This window comes from Canis lupus, chromosome 1 (assembly GCF_048164855.1).
Source record: "Canis lupus baileyi chromosome 1, mCanLup2.hap1, whole genome shotgun sequence".
NCBI lineage: Eukaryota > Metazoa > Chordata > Mammalia > Carnivora > Canidae > Canis > Canis lupus.
Genome location: NC_132838.1, coordinates 70,117,343 through 70,133,886, shown reverse-complemented (window position 1 = coordinate 70,133,886; position 16,544 = coordinate 70,117,343). Strand labels below are relative to the sequence as shown.

Here is a 16,544-nt window from a genome sequence, read left to right as displayed (position 1 = left end):
GAGGAAAGGAACTTTCTTCTCTCTCCCCATGGGGCATTAGCCCAGGACTCTGTACCGTACTTGTAGAAAGTGTTTGTTGGTTTATTCTTTTCTACTTTCTTGGATATGTATGAAATCTCCGTCCTTCCTGTCTAAGCCAAATGATTGCACTTGCTTATTTCTGTTCCTAATTCTTCTTTCCACCTTCCGATCAGAAGATTTGGGTGCGTGTATAAATATGTGTACCCCCCTCCCCCATTGCTGCTTCTGCTGACCACTGCCCTGCTCTCTACATACTTAGGAACAGCAGGCTAAGTTCTTATAGTAACACTTCAGGGGCTTAAATGAATGAAAACAAATTCCTACAGAAGGCTGTGAGATCGCTGGGAGAGAGCCACGCAGAAGTGGGTGCGATGTGGCCCTGGCCCTGAGCGCGGCCTGGAGGGGGCCGTTGTTCCCAGCCTGAGCGTCTTGCTCCTATGGGCGCGGGCGCGGGAGGTGTCTTGCTGCTAGTGTAGACTGGGCTTGGAGGGACTGATTCATACCTGGTCCCTAGTCTCCCGCCGCGCTCCCCTTGGGCACACTAAGGAAGGATCTGGTTTTTGTTTCTAGGCCGTCAGGAATCCTCCCACATGCTTTATCCTTTCTGTCTGCCTCACTTTGGTGTCCTAATCTGGGGATTTTGCATTAAATGCGACACTTGAAGGCAACGCCCCCCACCCCCCCCTCGCCATGAGGAACCATCCTGAGGTAACTTTGAAGGCAAGCACCGTCACTTCCTGGCCCGTCCACACAGCTGCGGGCACAGCGATTGGCCATTTCCCGCTGAATACCGCATAGTAAGTGTCCACTCTAACCTGAGGGTGGTGAACAGACACCGGGTCTTCGAATTATTTTTTTTTTTTGGTTTGGCGCGAACATGATTGGAAGGTTGAGGAAGATGAGAAGTGGCGGGGAAGGTCATTTTCAGGATCAGGTTTGCACTTTAAAATCCGTTCTGGTACATTCTCTGCAGTCACTACAGCGTCTAGGCATTGAAGCTTTGTAGCTCCTCGGGGCCCCTGGGTGGCCCAGTCGTCGGTGTCCGCCTCGATTTTGGCTCCGGTCGTGATGCCGAGGTCCTGCGAGCAGGCCGCGCAGGGAGCTCCGCTTGGGGTTCTTTCTCGCTCCCGCTGCCCCCCGCCCCCACCCCCCCACCCCCCCGCCCCAGCGTGCAGCTCGTAGCTCCTTGGCAGGATTCATCAAATGAAGAAATGCAGTCTGTTTCCGCCAATGTGCATAGAAAGCCCCAGATGACTAAAACATCAATCTCTTCATGCAGGGTGGCTGAATGGCTCAGGTGTTGATAAAGCCTTTGTCGGGTCGCCGTTTCTGTGATTCGGTTCATTACGTTCCGCGACGGAGTTGGACAAGGACGCTGGTAGAAAAGTTAAGAGTATTACCGCCAACGTTTTTGCTGAACTCTTCTATTCCGCAGAGGCCCCTGCAGACAAAAGCTCCGTTTTACTAACCACATCTCAAAACTGCGTTTCATTTGTGGAATATGGCGTTTTAACCTGTTTAGGGTTGAGTCTGATTTTGTGCATCCCCTAGTTGTTTACGTAGAGAGGAGAATTAACCCGACGCTTACGATCCGTTGGTTATATCGATCTCTTTTCATATTTCTGTCAGCAGCAATTTAAAGCAAAGCCAGTAAGAATGCTCTGCTAAGCTATTCTTTGCCACAGAAAGCCTGTATGAATCAAATGTCAAGATTCATCCTAAGCAAATAGTTTGCAGAGAATGTGCTGGCCTATGGAAGTTACTGCTTCTGGTTTTTGAAATAAATCCTAATGGAAAATGGTACTTAGCAACATTTAAAAGATGATACTTTAAAAAAAATCTGGGGCTGTTCATCTGGCTAGAAGTTTGATACCAGCCTCTATTTATGTAACAGGTTTAGTCACTTTTAAAGAGATTATACTTTTTCATAGATTTATGCCAAGTCTTGCTCTTCACACTAAATAATAGGAAAAGTTAGATAAAAGAAAATATATTTTCATTTCTTAGGAATTCTTTTGTTGACTGGGTTGCTGACATCCCCTAGTGATGGCATGTAATTTTTAAGAAAATAGGAAGTTAAATCATATTTGCACGGTATTTTACAAATTTGGTCTTAGAATCCTATTCATTTAAACATATCTTGTGTGTTCGGAAATAATTTTTATGCCCAAATATTGATTTGTTTCCTACTTTTGCTGAGAAGATAAAAATCTAAGTATTTTTCCTCTCAAGCTGCTTATGAATTTTATGTTCAAGAATAAACTCTACAAATGAAGCCAGGAGTATGATACGAATGTAATTATCGTCCTGTTTATGGGTTAGATAATAACACGGAGGTACCATGTTGTCATCGGCTGGAATTGGCAACTCCTCGCGGGGGAGGAAGGAACTCCTAGATTTTGAAGAATGAGGTATTTAGGAAACAGCTCCTAGCCCATTACATTTTTTTTTTTAATTTAAAAATCGTTCAGTAGTAATAGCCATGCAGAAATACGGGGTTATAAGAATAGATTGTAATGCCTGCTTCCTCCTTGGTCAAGGTTGGCTTGAGAGTGAACCTTTGTTAGGAGGAGCAAGCCAGTGTTGCTAGGTTTGACCCAAGCTCTTCTTGGCTTGGTTTTGACTAGAAATCCTCCCAGTTTACGAAGCCACCGCATCACGCGGGTCACTCCTGCCAAACATCATGGTAGAGGGGCTCCCACCCACAGGAGATTACAAAGAAAACGAGAAACCTAAATGCATGGACTCGACCTCCCAACCTTTTTCTATCTACTTTCCAAAATTTCATCGGCACATACTCTGTTCTTTTGTTACCCCTTGTGTCTGGGTGGGGGAGAAGGACGGTGTGCTTGTGCCCGTGTGCTCGTCTACACGCGCGTGACATCATTTTCTGTTCTAAGCTCTCATAGGTGCGGAAGTAAATGCGTTGCGCTGAGCCTGCCGTCTTGAATTGGCAGTTCACCGTCTCCTTAGGGGAATTTGAGTACTGAACACGTTTTATCTCTAGGACGAAGTGAGCCAGGCCATCCTCTCCGTGTAGCACATACCATAGCTGTCAGCAGGCTTTCAGGTTACCTCACTATAAAAAGCCCTTTCATACGTTGTTGTGGTAGCTTTAGGCTTTAGTAGCATCTGTTTTGGTATTTTGTTCATTTTCCTGCAGATGCCTTTTGTTTATTTTCTTGTCTCATTATTTCCTGCAGGTGTCTGGATTATCATTTTATTCTGCTTGTGTGTTTAATTTGGCAGAATGAAGGTGGGTCATAGGGAATGAAAGGATGGAAAGGCTATTCTAGCGCAAATACATTTTACTGGTTTTTGTGACTAATAGGTGTAATTCACTTCTTAGTTGATTTGGGTCATTATCTGTTACATAAAGCATGTGGTTTTGTTCACCAAACGTTTCTGGACCAAGCGTCCATGATCCTGTTGAGGAAGAGTCTTTCCCCTCTGCTCCCTGGTCAGAACTCGTGGGGCAGAGGCGGAGGTGAAGGCCTCCCCCCGGGTTCAGGCTGGACTTCAGACGCCCTTCTAGTAAGACTGTTCTGGATGTGGTGATTTGGGGAAGGATCCAATGTTGACATTTCCATGAAGCTTTCTCCCCCATCCTGAGATGGATTGATTTTAGAGAGGGGAAAAGAGGAGCAAAGGGAGAGGGAGAGAGGAATCCCTGCCGAGTGAGGAGCCCGAGGTCATGAGATCATGACCTGAGCCGATATCAAGAGTCGGACACTTAACTGAGCCACCCAGGTACCCCTCTATAAAGTTTTTTTCTTCTTTTAAAAAAAAGATTTTATGTATTTGCCAGAGTGCGAGCGCGCACAAGGAAAGGGAGAGGCAGGCTCCCCGTGGCACAGGGAACCTAGTGGGGCGCGATCCCAGCACCCCGGGATCATGACCTGAGCCGCAGGCAGACGCTTCACCCGCTGAGCTGCCCAGGTACCCTGAAGCTTTTTAATTTGTGGAATATTCTCCTTTTCCCCACAGAAATCGATGGAGGTAGGGTGAGCTGTTGTAAAGCTCCCACTGGTAGAGTAGTTCTTAAATAGGCTTCAGTTGAAGGTTCGCTTCATTTCAGCATCTTGAAATCTGGTTGCGTCATGCAGTCTGTGTCAGAAGAAGCAGTTGCATCCACCCCGCTGAGGTCTCACAGTGTCGCAGAGGTGATGCTACGAGGTTTGCGGGGTCAGCTCACGTGCTGACGGAGCCCGGGGCTTCAGCAACGTAGGACGAGGGAGAGCGTGGTACAGGGTCCGGTTGGGCACGCGTGCATACGTTAGTTCTTCATTCACTGCGCCCCGGTCCGTCGGGGAGGGGATACTGGCCCTTGCTCATCAGGCCTGTGAGCAGAGTGAGTAGAATGGCAGGGATTTTCACGGGGACATAACTGCCAAGCACGGTGGTTGTGCAGCTGATTCTTTTCTTCATGGTAAAGGCCTTGAATGATGCCAGGAGATAATCCTGAGACCTCTTGGTGCAACTCAGGGCAAGGGGTGGTCCGTCAATGGGCTTCAGCCCACTGTCCCTTGATCCAGGGCCACCGTTGGAGGGTGTGTACGTCTGCCAAGGTCAAGAATAATTGTGCTTTTACGGCAGGTGTCCTTCCATGTGGTACAGATACGTTCTTTTTGTTATTCCCTCTCCTCCTCTAAGAAGCCCGTTTGGGTCTGCAGACTGTGATTACTAAACACATACATTTTCCCCTCTTTCTCTCCGCTCCCCCCCACCTCGCCGCCCTCATCCCCCCTCCTCACTCCCTAACATTTTAGGCACACATTTCTGGGTCTCTTGATTTTTCTTAGGTTTTCCAGCAAATGTCATACTGTCTCTAAGTTCTGTTGGAAGCTCTACCATGGGTTTAGTATTTCTAGCTGGGTGTGTTATTTTCCTGATCTACTCAGGAGGGGAGTTCACGTTTGGAAGGAGAATGATTGACCTGAACAGGTAGAAATATTACTTCCTTTGGAAAAAAATTCTGAATTTCAAAGAGACACGCCACATGTCACTTTGCACGTTAGGGAAGAAATGATACAGGATGGCGTGGGGCTGACCATCTGGTGTTTGAATACATCGCGTGGAGAGGCCCCTACAGGGAGTTCCAGTGTATGAACAGGTTGTCCGCACATTCCATACATGAGCAAATGATTTATTTGGAAAGTAGGCTTTCCCATAGAGACAGTGCACAAATGATTAGATTTCCAGGTCGATTTCTCAAAATCCATACCTCAGGCTTTTGAACTGAATTCTGGGTGCTAAATCTTGGAGCGGGTTGGTAAAGGCAGAATTTTTACCTCACTTTCTTAGGCCAAAATTTTAGAGTTTTTTTAGATTTTATTTATTTGGCAGAGCAGAAGCAGGGGAACAGCAGGGAGAGGCAGAGGGAAAGGGAGAAGCAGCATCCTGCGCTGGGAAGGGAGCCCGGTGTGGGGCCGCTGATCCCAGGGCCCTGGGACCTACCAGCTGAGCCGAGCCCCGAAGGCAGACACCTAACCGACTGAGCCATCCAGGTGCCCCTTGGGCCGAAATTTCAAATACCGCCGCTCCCCCCGACCCCCCCCCCCCCGATTATTTTTCTATTTCTTGGTGCTTTTCTCCCTTAGACCTTCTTGTTCCTACCTCCATGATGCTGTTACGCTTTTGCAGTAAATACCGAAACAACGTTATATGCTTCCTGCCTACTTTTTCTCCTTCTAGAATCTAAATTCCTAATTCCTCAAATGTAGCAGGTTTCTCAGCCGAGTCATGAGGGGATCAGTGATTTGAGCGAATGACTTCAATGTGTGAATGATTGATTACCTGTACTGCCTTCTAAGAGAGATTTGCATTTTAAAGGAAGCCTCTTCCCTCCAGGGAATCCTAAGTGGTGAGATTTCACCCGGGAAGCCAAGGCCTGGGAAGGCGGCAGGCAGCCTGGGCTGGGGGCAGAAGGCTGGTCTGCGCGTCTCAGGCCAGGGGGGGCGCGCTGGGGCGAAGGTAGCCTTTTGGGGAGGCGTGCTCCGGGCGCATTCCCCCAGACGCCCCCTCTCTTGCTGCCGAATCCCTGGGTTTCTCTGGGATTGTACGGGGTTGACTCGATGTCTGTGCAGGGAAGTCCGCAGAGTCTTGGGGACTCACCCAGCGCCCCTCCCCCCCGCGGAACAAAAAGACCTTGTTACTGTCTCTTTGGGTTTTACTTGAGTTTGTTAAGTCACCCATCAGGAATGAACAACTTTTAATGGGAAAAAAAATGTCAAGCTGAATGGAAACACTGTTGCCTCAGATCAATGTTTAAAAACCGTGCTATCTCAAAATTAAACGTATTTTTATATTTCTCACATTGCCCAGAAGTTGCCACTGAATTCAAGAATCAGAAATGCAGGAGATTTTTGTTGCTAAGAAACTCAAGACCTCTCTTTTTGCATCAGATCCTGTTTCCCTGTTTCATAGCTGCCATAAAGTAAATATTTAAGTGATGGAGATTATTTTGCATTGCAACTTGACTTGCACTTTGGTTCGTTGTTAAAAACAAAACAAAAAACAAAACCCTTGGGGAGGTGTAAGGACAGTTTCAGTGGGCCTGGCTGGTGATGAGGTGAGATCTGCGTAATAAGATCTAGGGTCAGATGAGTGTCTTGTGTTTTTCCACCTGATGACCTTTTTTTGTTTCAAAGGTAGTTTCAGCTATAGTTGTCATTGAAGATTGTCGGGGAAATTTTACATTACCACGTCCTGTGAACCAGTCCTTTTTTAAGTGGTTTGAAGTGAAAACTTGAACAACTGCTGTATTAAGCCAGGGCCCTGGCTTCTGTGTCTAAGCCTTTGAAAGGGAGGGAAGGGGGGAGTATGGTGCCCTGGATGTTGGGTTACATTGAAAGCTCGCGCACTTGGGGCGTAAGCCCTGCAGTCTCACTCTGGGTGGGGGATGTGCTTGCTGACCTTTTTTTTTTTTTTTTTTAAATTTATTTTTTATTGGTGTTCAATTTACTAACATACAGAATAACCCCCAGTGCCCGTCACCCATTCACTCCCACCCCCCGCCCTCCTCCCCTTCTACCACCCCTAGTTCGTTTCCCAGAGTTAGCAGTCTTTACCTTCTGTCTCCCTTTCTGATATTTCCCACACATTTCTTGCTGACCTTTGTATCAGCTTGTCTCCTAGTCGGAATCCTTGGTTGAGGTTTCTGCAAGTGGAGGAGCCCAGAGGAGCTTTAGGGCAATGAAGTTACTCTGGATAGTACCGTAATGGCAGATGCACGTCATGATACATTCGTCCAAACCCACAGAATGCACAACCCCGAGACTGAGCCCTACAGTTAACTGGGGCCTTGGGTAATAATGAGTGTGTGTCAGTGAGGTTCATCCGCTGGGGGGATGTGGATAATGGAGAGGCTGCACATGTGTGGGGCTGGAGGACGTACGGGGAATCTCTACCTTCTCAATTCTTGCGAACCTAAAACTGTTGTAAGAATTAAAATCTAATACAAAAGTACAGATGCCCAGGTATCACCTTGAAGATGCTGATTCAGTGGTTTTGGTGCCAGGCTTTTTTTTTTTTTAAGATTTTATTTATTCATGAGAGAGACACAGAGGCAGAGACACAGGCAGAGGGAGAAGCAGGCTCCATGCAGGGAGCCCGATGCAGGACTCGATCCCGGGACCTCAGGGTCACGCCCTGAGCCAAAGGCAGACGCTCCACCGCTGAGCCCCCCTGGGTGCCCCATGATGCCAGGCTGAAATCTGTGCGGCCAGAGCCAACTGCATGGAAAGGCCGAACCTCCTGTCTGCCAGGCAGTCCCTGCAGAGCACCTGCTCCCCAGGTGCAGGGGGATTTCCTAGATGAGCTCCTTGTTGAAATATTGTTCGGGCTGGTGAGGTGTTTTCGTTCAGTGGTAGAAAGTGAGTGGAGTAGAGACCCTCCATTGACACGCAGGAGGTCTAAGTGTCTGGGTCTCTACTCAAGTCTTTTCCTCACTGGTTTGTGGCTGAATTTGGTGAGAATTTGCTTTGAGCAACGCTCTGTATATAGTCAGGGCTTGAGAAGCATGAGCTTCCATTGTTATGTTTTAAAACCCCGATGATATTTTTTCAGGATCGTACTATTTTTCTTGAATTTTTGGTGAAAAATAAAATCCCATGCCTTATATAAAGATTTTATTTTTTAAATACTTTTTTAAAAAAGACTTTATTTGCTTATTCATGAAAGACACAGAGAGGCGGAGACACAGGCAGAGGGAGAAGCAGGCTCCATGCAGGGAGCCCGATGTGGGACTCGATCCGGGGACCCCAGGGTCATGACTTGAGCTGGAGGCAGATACTCAATCACTGAGCCACCTGGGTGTTCCTCCTGATAGTATTTTTATATTTCATCAATCACTTTGGGACTTGGAAGGCTCATAATGTAAACATATACCACTTATGTATTCACCGTGACTTTGTAATTTAAAGAACTTCTTAGTCTCTAAATTTTAGTACTTCTACAAGTAAGAAAAAAAATCACAAGGTTTAAAAACAATACATTTTATCTCGAAGTTTTGAATAGGCCAGTCCCTAGTGTCCAAGGACTTTTTATTGGGGAGTCAGAAGACACATGGTCCATAACCAGTTGGATTCAAAAGAGAGATCAAAGATGAAATCCTTTACCACAAAAATAAACTAGAACTCTAGGAATAGAAACACGGTTGGATTTTGCACATGAGAAATTGCAGGCTCTTTGGAGCAAATGGAGATTGAGATGATTCTTCCCCATACACTACGGCACCAGTTCCTTAAACTTCTATTACGGAAGGAAGGCATTTAAGGGACCACGTTTTATGAACAGCTGAGTAATCGACACACGTTAGAACTGACCGCTTATTTCATTTAGTTAAAGCCAAAAAATAAGTATAATCCGTTGTACGAAATTTGTGTGCAGATGCTTACATGTCATCAACAAATAGAGTTTGTGTAACAAGCTTCGAGATCCACGGCTCTGGGGCTTTTGTGAGGTTTGGGCATCCTCAGGTCAGGGCTTGGATCCCCTGAAGGCCTGTCCTCTGGTCACTGAGCGGATTCCTGGGTCCTGAAAGCTGATGAAAACCTCAGGGTTGCCGGAAATAGAAACTGCATCCACCTTAGAGAATGTGATTGTGGATGCAGGATTAAAGACTCAGTGTTTTGTCTTTTAAGGCTAAAAAATAAGCATTTATTTGCTTTGGGAGGAAAAAAAACCACATCCACAGACTCGGGTTTGTGGCTGATACTGTGTTTTGTTTGTGATACCGGTTGCAGGATTTTGCTGTCAGAGTTGCTGTTTTCCACAAAGCATACAGATGAAAACCTATTTTTCTATCTGGTTTGTCATCTAAACTTACCTGGTTGCTTACGAGATGAATTGTGTGCTCAGTTAAGAATTCTAAAACATGCACGTGTGCTGTCTTTCAAAAAAAAAATTTTTTTAAAAGGCTGCTACAAAAGCCAAACCAAACCCTAGACCGGAATAGACGGCGCAGTACCCTCCAGTAACTACGTCCTGCAGTAATTCTAAGGGAAACCCTGGCATAGCTAGAAGCATAGAGACTCCCCTTTTTATTCTTCACACCTAAAACTACATTTTACATTTTATGTTGTCCGCGTCTGCAACATAAGGAATGTAGGATTTGCTCCATGTTTACCCTGACCCCCTAAATCCTGTGTAATGGAAAAGAAATAGAGTTCTTGTAAAGACCTGTGAGAGGTTCCTTCTTCTGTTTCGTAGCCTAGTCTTGAAAGAACACTGTACGAGAAAAACTACTTATACGTTAACAGTTACTTTATTAGAGACGTCCGTGCTACATAATCTTGATGATGCGTGTACATGTATGTGGATGTACACATATGCAGTTCTGATCAGTAATGAAAAAGCTTGGAAACTTTTTAATTCTATTCAAAATAAGATACATATGTGTGTATACTCGTGTACATTTTTGTACACATGCATATATCCTATATATACGCATCCTTGGTAGTTGGAAAAACTTTTTTGAAATTAATTCGTATTAATTATCAGGGAAACCTAAAAATCTTTGTTGACTATGAACGACTCCGTTATTTCTGGAGTTAAATCTTCAACACACACAGGATAATTGGATATGGTGTCTTTTTGTTGGGGTCTGAACGAGCTTTGGGACAGAGGTGTGCCGACCACTCGCTCAGACTGGTTAGGAAAAGAATGATCTGGTAAATGATGGCCTTGGACTATTTGGGACGCTGTCTTTCCTATTCTGTGTGGCTTTGATTTCCTCTACCCGCATGACAATGTGCCAGTTGTTGTGTGTGCTCTTTGCATACCTTTCTTTCCTTGGCCTTTTACATTTGCATAGTGTAGTTTAGAGCTAGTGCAAGATACAGAGCTGGCTGGAGGGCCGTATGTATGGATGGCATTGTGCGCTTCCCAGCACCGCGTCCTCGGCGCACAATGACTGCAGTGTGGAGGGGCCTACACGGAGACAGTGATGGTGCTTTATGAAACGCCAGTGGTGTGTGGTGGCCACTGCAATCTGCCGGGTAAGCAGTTGCACAAATTCCTCCAAGTTGAGAGGCCTCCAGAAATGTCATGTTTTGGCCTCAGAAGTGAATGCCACAAATAACAGCGCCGGCCCTGGGGACTTTGCTCAGCTTCTCAGATTGCCGTCTGCCTTTCTTCGGCTGGGTCTGCCGAGATTGTTTTGTTTTGTTCTTTTAAAGTCCCCAGAAGTTAGTCTTGTAGCTCTTGAAGAATATATTTTAAACCCATCAAAATTGTCTTTTTTCCCCACCCTTTTGGATATCTCTCACATATTCAGTGTTTTAAAGAAGAAAACAAAACAAAACAAAACAAAAAAAACAAAAAGACCCCCTGATACCTGGAAGGTAAACCAAAGGGCCTTTTTTTTTTTTTTTCTTTTGAATGGTCCATGGTCAATTTTTCAGTGCCCTGATTTTATATTGCTGGTCCGTGCTGTAAGTGGGGTTAGGGAGAGGCAGACAGAGAAGGAGATTGTAAAGCTCATTGGCATTTAATACAGAAAGGAAGATTTCTTTTTGAGGTGTACCTGGCAAGTTTTGGTAACAGTTGTATGGATTTGTTTAATTAACTTGCTGCTACATTCTTAGAGTTGCTGTTGACACAGATTGTAGTCTGGAAAGATCCTGGTGGAGGAAGGGATACAAAGCCAAGGGTCTTAGTGAAGGGATGGAACGTCCGGAAGCCCACGGTCCCCTTCTGGATGCAGGTGGGCACACGCAGGCCTGCCCTTAAGAGAAACAGGCGGATTCGCCTTTCTGCTTCTGTCATTCCTCTAGTTCTCAACAAGTATTTGGAAATGCTCAAATTACTAAGGAAGAGTGTAAGCACAATGTAGAATTGTGAAGATGAAATGTAGGTCTGTGGCTGCTCTTCCCTCAGAATGTAGTTGGCAGCGTGTGTCCGGGTTAGTTCCCTGAATATCTATGGGTGGCAGTCCAGAGTTGGGTCCAGGACATTGCGTAAGACGCTCGGCCGGAGGCTTGGATTCTAGGGCCGGCGCTGCCAGCTTTGCTGCTGGCATCATGGCTCCGAGCCATCCCACCCAACGGATGGTTCTGGCCGACGGGCGAGCTCGTTACGCAGCGAAATGCTGCCCCAAGAGATGTTTTTTTTTTTTTTTTTAAGATTTAATTTATGAGAGACACACAGAGAGAAGCAGAGAGACAGGCAGAGGGAGAAGCAGGCTTCATGCAGGGAGCCCAATGTGGGACTCGATCCTGGGACCCTGGGACCCTGGGACCATGCCCTGAGCCAAAGGCAGGATGCTCAACTGCTGAGCCACCCAGAAGTCCCAAAGTGAACCCTGTTGTAAACTATGGGCTTTGGGTGATAATGGTAAGTTGATGTAGGTTCAACAACTGCACCACTCTGGTGCAGGCTGCTGATAGTAGGGGAAGGGGTTGGAGCAGTTATTTCAGAGCTCTGCACTTTCTGTTCACTTTTTCTGAAAACCTAAAACTTTAAAAAATCTATTAATTAAAACAGAACTAAGTTATACTCTATAGGACTAAGTACTTGAAGCAGGGGTAGCAGTCACTTCTTGGCAAGCCTCAAGTACAGAACCCAGACATTCACATCCGTACTCAAGGTTACCAAGTGATGCTGAGGCTGGCTAGGACAGAGCGCAGCAAACACTGGGATGCAATTCAGGGGTGGCTCTGGGCTCTCGATCATTTATTCTGTATCAAGATATGGCCCATTCAAAGGGAATGGTGTTGATGTGTTCAAATGAGGTCGCCTTTCCTTCCCCAGTGCAATTAATCTTTTCATCATCTTCTTATTTCTTTTAGCACATTCAGGGCATAACATATTATCTTCTAGGCCTGGAGATGGGAAAGTGCAGGCAGGTAACAGGAAGAGAGAGATCATCCTTTTGGGAGTGTCAGGCACCCAGGCCTGACCTGCATGAAACTGCAGGCGAACCCAACCTTGTGTGTCTGCAAGGAGAGGTCTGCCGTGGACCACACACCACCTGACACCAGAGGCTTGCAGCAGAAAGGTCTCAACAGAAGCAGGAATGGAACGTGAATTCACAGACTTGGATTGACTGGCTCTTGCAGCAATTCTTGACCATGCTGCCAACATGCCTTCTTGTGCTGAAGTTACCACTTTGACTATATTAATCCCCCTGCCTCTCTCACTCTTACTACTTTTCCAAATCTTGGCCACCATCTTGCATTTCGCCGAACATGACTCCGATTTAGCCTCTGGTGGTGTTTCAGGAATAGTCTTTACATTGTCACACTCCTGGTTTGTTTCAGAGTAAGCATGTTTCTGGAGCCTCAGATAAACCTCTATTTTCCGGCCATGGGTACTCAAATTCAGTTGTTGGCACCAGTTCCGCAAAATGTCCCAACGTACTTTATTAACTGGAGGCAAACTGGCTGGCAAAGGAGGGGCTGGTGTACTACAACAACAACTATGTTTTGGACAAAACTTGAATCGTTCACTTATATGAGGATGACAAACTTTATCGCTTGACCCAGGCATCTTCAGACTGACTTCTGAAGTTGAAGAAACACTTGGTTCCATTTGTTCTTCATTAAGTTCTTCATTAACTGGAACCAATGTGAGAATCACACTTTCTTCCTCTAATGCCTCCTCAGAGAAATTCTCATTGTCGTAAGTCGAGTTCTCCATTTCCAGGACACTTAGGGGAAGGCAGAGCCAGCAAGGTCAGGACTTGGGCCCTCCAATCCTCTTCACCTCCCCAAGAGATGTTAAAGTGAGAAAAACATACTTTTGATTAAAGAACTCAGGCTCCAAACTTAGCTTCGAAAAGGAGCACAATGTAAGAGTAAGTGTGATAGGTGTGCAAGAGGCTGCTCGAAGGAGAAACAGGAGCATCGGGAGACTGGCACAGCTTTCAGAGGGAAGGAGAGTCTGGAGATTGGTCTAGAGGTAAGGTTTCAACAGCTGGAGATAATTCAGGGTGAAAAAGAAATTCAGAGTATGTCTTGGCAAGTCCACAGTTGTCTTCGTCTGGGGCAGTACCCCCAAAGTGCCATGGCGGCGAGGTGTCCGGGTCTTCAGTGCAGGTAGTGGGACCAAAAAAAAAAAAAAAAAAAAAAAACCACACCTATGTTCTGCTTGGTTAACACGTGGGTTTGTAGTCCTTTCATGCAATAGAATCCAAGTCGTTTATTAAAAAAAAAAAGTTAAAACAACGATAATAGGAGAAAATTGCCTTCCTGGATAGAAATACAGAGTACTAAAGTTTATGGGTATCACAGATAAGAATTCAGTTCTTCAAAAGAAATTCAGGAAATCAGTCTGAAAACTAAGTTAACTTCTCTGTAACCTCCGTTTTCTCATTTGTGAAATGAGATTGGATGAAATAAGTGTGAAAGTTCTTTAATCATTTTTAAAATCAGTTATTATTAGAGCAGCTCAGAAAGGTCCTTGATTTCAGCTGCTTTTTAAACCATATGAAGTGTCAACTATTTTATTAAGCACTTTAAATACACCTCACTTAATTATCACTATTATACAAGGAGTATTCATATTTTATTTTTTAAGATTATATTCATTTATTCCTGAGAGAGAGAGGCAGAGACACCGGCAGAGGGAGAAGCAGGCTCCCTGTGGGGAGCCCTATGCAGGACTCCATCCTGGGACCCCGGGGTCACGCCCTGAGCTGAAGGCAGACGCTCCACCCCTGAGCCACCCAGGCAACCCAAGGAGTATTTATATTTTAAAGAGAAGAAACTGAGGCAGGTGAAGGTCAGTAACTTGCCTCCAGGTACCTACCTGTTAAGAGGTAGGGTTGTGGCTCTAGCCCGGGTCACTGGCTCTGCACTGCTGTGTCTTTTCCAGTGTAGTTGAGAATCAGTTATTCTCATGGAAGATGGCACATGAAGGAATCTGGAGGGCTCGAGGAACGGGTCCAACTGGCGCACCCCCCAGCCTTCTGTGTTGCGATCACAGTTGTGTGCTGGTTCTTGTCCCCCGTGTGCTGTGGACAGCGTGAAGGCAAAGAGAAGTGGGAACCTCGGGTTCCTACTGCCGACAGCTTGCTCAGGCAAGTTTGATTGCAGATGAGTATTTATTAAACGTGCCACGTTATTACATTTTGTGGGTAATATTTAATATGGGATAATCCGATATATTCATGAGAGGAGAAATATGCTATTTTGTTTGCCTTTTTTGCATTAGCTTCCAAAAGCAGATCAGTTTTAGGTTTCTTAACAGTAACTTCTTTGGGGTTTCTGTTAAAAGTTACTTTCGTCTGCCCTTATTCCTTAGCTCCTGTTTCTTTCCCTCTCGTCTGGATGGTTTTACTATATCTTATTTTTTAAAATAAATGTCAAAACCTTTTGAATGTCAATGAGTCAGAGTAATAAAATAATGGGAGAAAGTGATTGTAGAGTACTGGGTTTCATTTTATGTGGCTAGAGGCCCACGGAGTTTTCCTAATTGGAGAGTTTTAGACATTAACCAGCCATTATGCCTTTTTTTTTTTTTTTAAGTTGTTTTTAAAGATTTTATTTTTGGGGGCACTTGGGTGGTTCTACCTTCAGCTCAGGGCATGATCCGAGGTTCTGGGATCAAGTCCTGCATTGGGCTCCCCTGCAAGGATGCTTAACCAAATGCTCCCATTATTCTGTCTTTTAATGTTGCCTCTCATTTATTCTCTGTATTGTTTTCAATTAGTTATTTTTTAAAGATTTTATTTTAAAGATTTTATTAATTTGAGGGAGTGCAATAGAGAGAGCATGAGCAGGGGGTAGAGGGGAGGGACAGGGGAGAGGAAGAAGCAGGCTCCCTGTCAATGGGGCTTGAGCCCAGGACCCTGGGATCTGACTGATGGAAGGCAGACGCCTACCCGACTGAGCCGTCCAGGCCCCTACAGGGTTTATTTTAAAGTAAAGTCTGCATCCAGTATGGGGCTTGAACTCACAACCCTGAGAATCAGGGGTCTCCTGCTTTACTGACTGGGCCTGCCAGGTGCCCCTTCAGTGACATTTCTGATGAAGTCTGTGTAGACTCCTCATTCTGTCTTCCATGTCTGAAGTTCTTTCACACTTTCCATCATTCTTTGCTGTGTTTCGGGTAGTCTTTTCAGATCCATCTTGCTGGTCACTGGTTTTCTGTCTGCGTCAAACTGTCCGTTTGGATTTATTTTTACAGGTGTTGTTTATAGATCGTCTATTTGGTTCTTTTCAGAGTCTTCTTTTTATAATTATTTCTTGATATTTATTTCTTTAAACAAGTAAAACATACTGACTTTGTGTTCTGTACTTGATAATTCCATTATCTGCAGTCTCTGAAGATCTGATTTCGATAGTGTCTAATACTCAATAACAGTGATTGGTTTCCTTGTGTGTTTGGATTTTTTGGTTATATTTGTTGGGATTTTATGTCCAGGAATCCTTGGCTCCAGCCAGAAGATTGGACACATCCAATTCTGATTCAGTTTTTTTTTTTTTTTTCTGATTCAGTTTAAACTAAATTCTCTTTTTTGGCATTTTTGAATCAAAAAGATAGTGGAATTCCAAAAAAAAAAGATAGTGGATGAACTCTGTGTGTGTGTATAATAAATCATAATGGGGCACCTGGGAAGCTCAGTCCATTAAGCATGTGCCTTTGGCTCCGGTCATGATCCCAGGGCGTGGGATGGAGCCCCCCACATTCGACTCCCTGCCTAGGGGGGAGCCCGCTGCTCCCCCTGCTTGTGTTCTCTCTCCCTCTCTCTCTCTCTCTCTCAATTAAATGAATAAAATGTTTTTGAAAAAATCATATTAATTAAAACTGTTAATGCCAGTCTCCAAATCTGCTTGAGGGCCAAATCATGGTAATTTTTTATCCCTCATTTCTTGAGATATGGTCTGTAGAACAGTCATTCTGATGTGGAGTTAAGTTAGTAAGTGTTGTATTAAAATAAAATAGTGCTTTATTTAGCCAAATAATTTTGGGGAAACATGAGGTTGAATGATGGGAAACAAGGTTTTTTCGCCATAGAACGTCTCAGGACATTTCACGTGCAAGTAGGAAGTTTGATGCATAGTAGTTAAGCAGAGTTT

The 16,544-nt window shown here is 45.0% G+C and overlaps 1 protein-coding gene and 1 pseudogene across 25 annotated transcripts in view; one reads left to right on the top strand and one right to left on the bottom strand.

Moving 5' to 3' along the window:
- Positions 1–16,544, top strand: part of EPB41L2 (erythrocyte membrane protein band 4.1 like 2) — a 193,570-nt gene that overhangs the window by 100,886 nt on the left and 76,140 nt on the right. The window lies entirely within an intron of this gene.
- LOC140608622 (developmental pluripotency-associated protein 2 pseudogene) lies at positions 12,196–13,588 on the bottom strand (annotated as a pseudogene).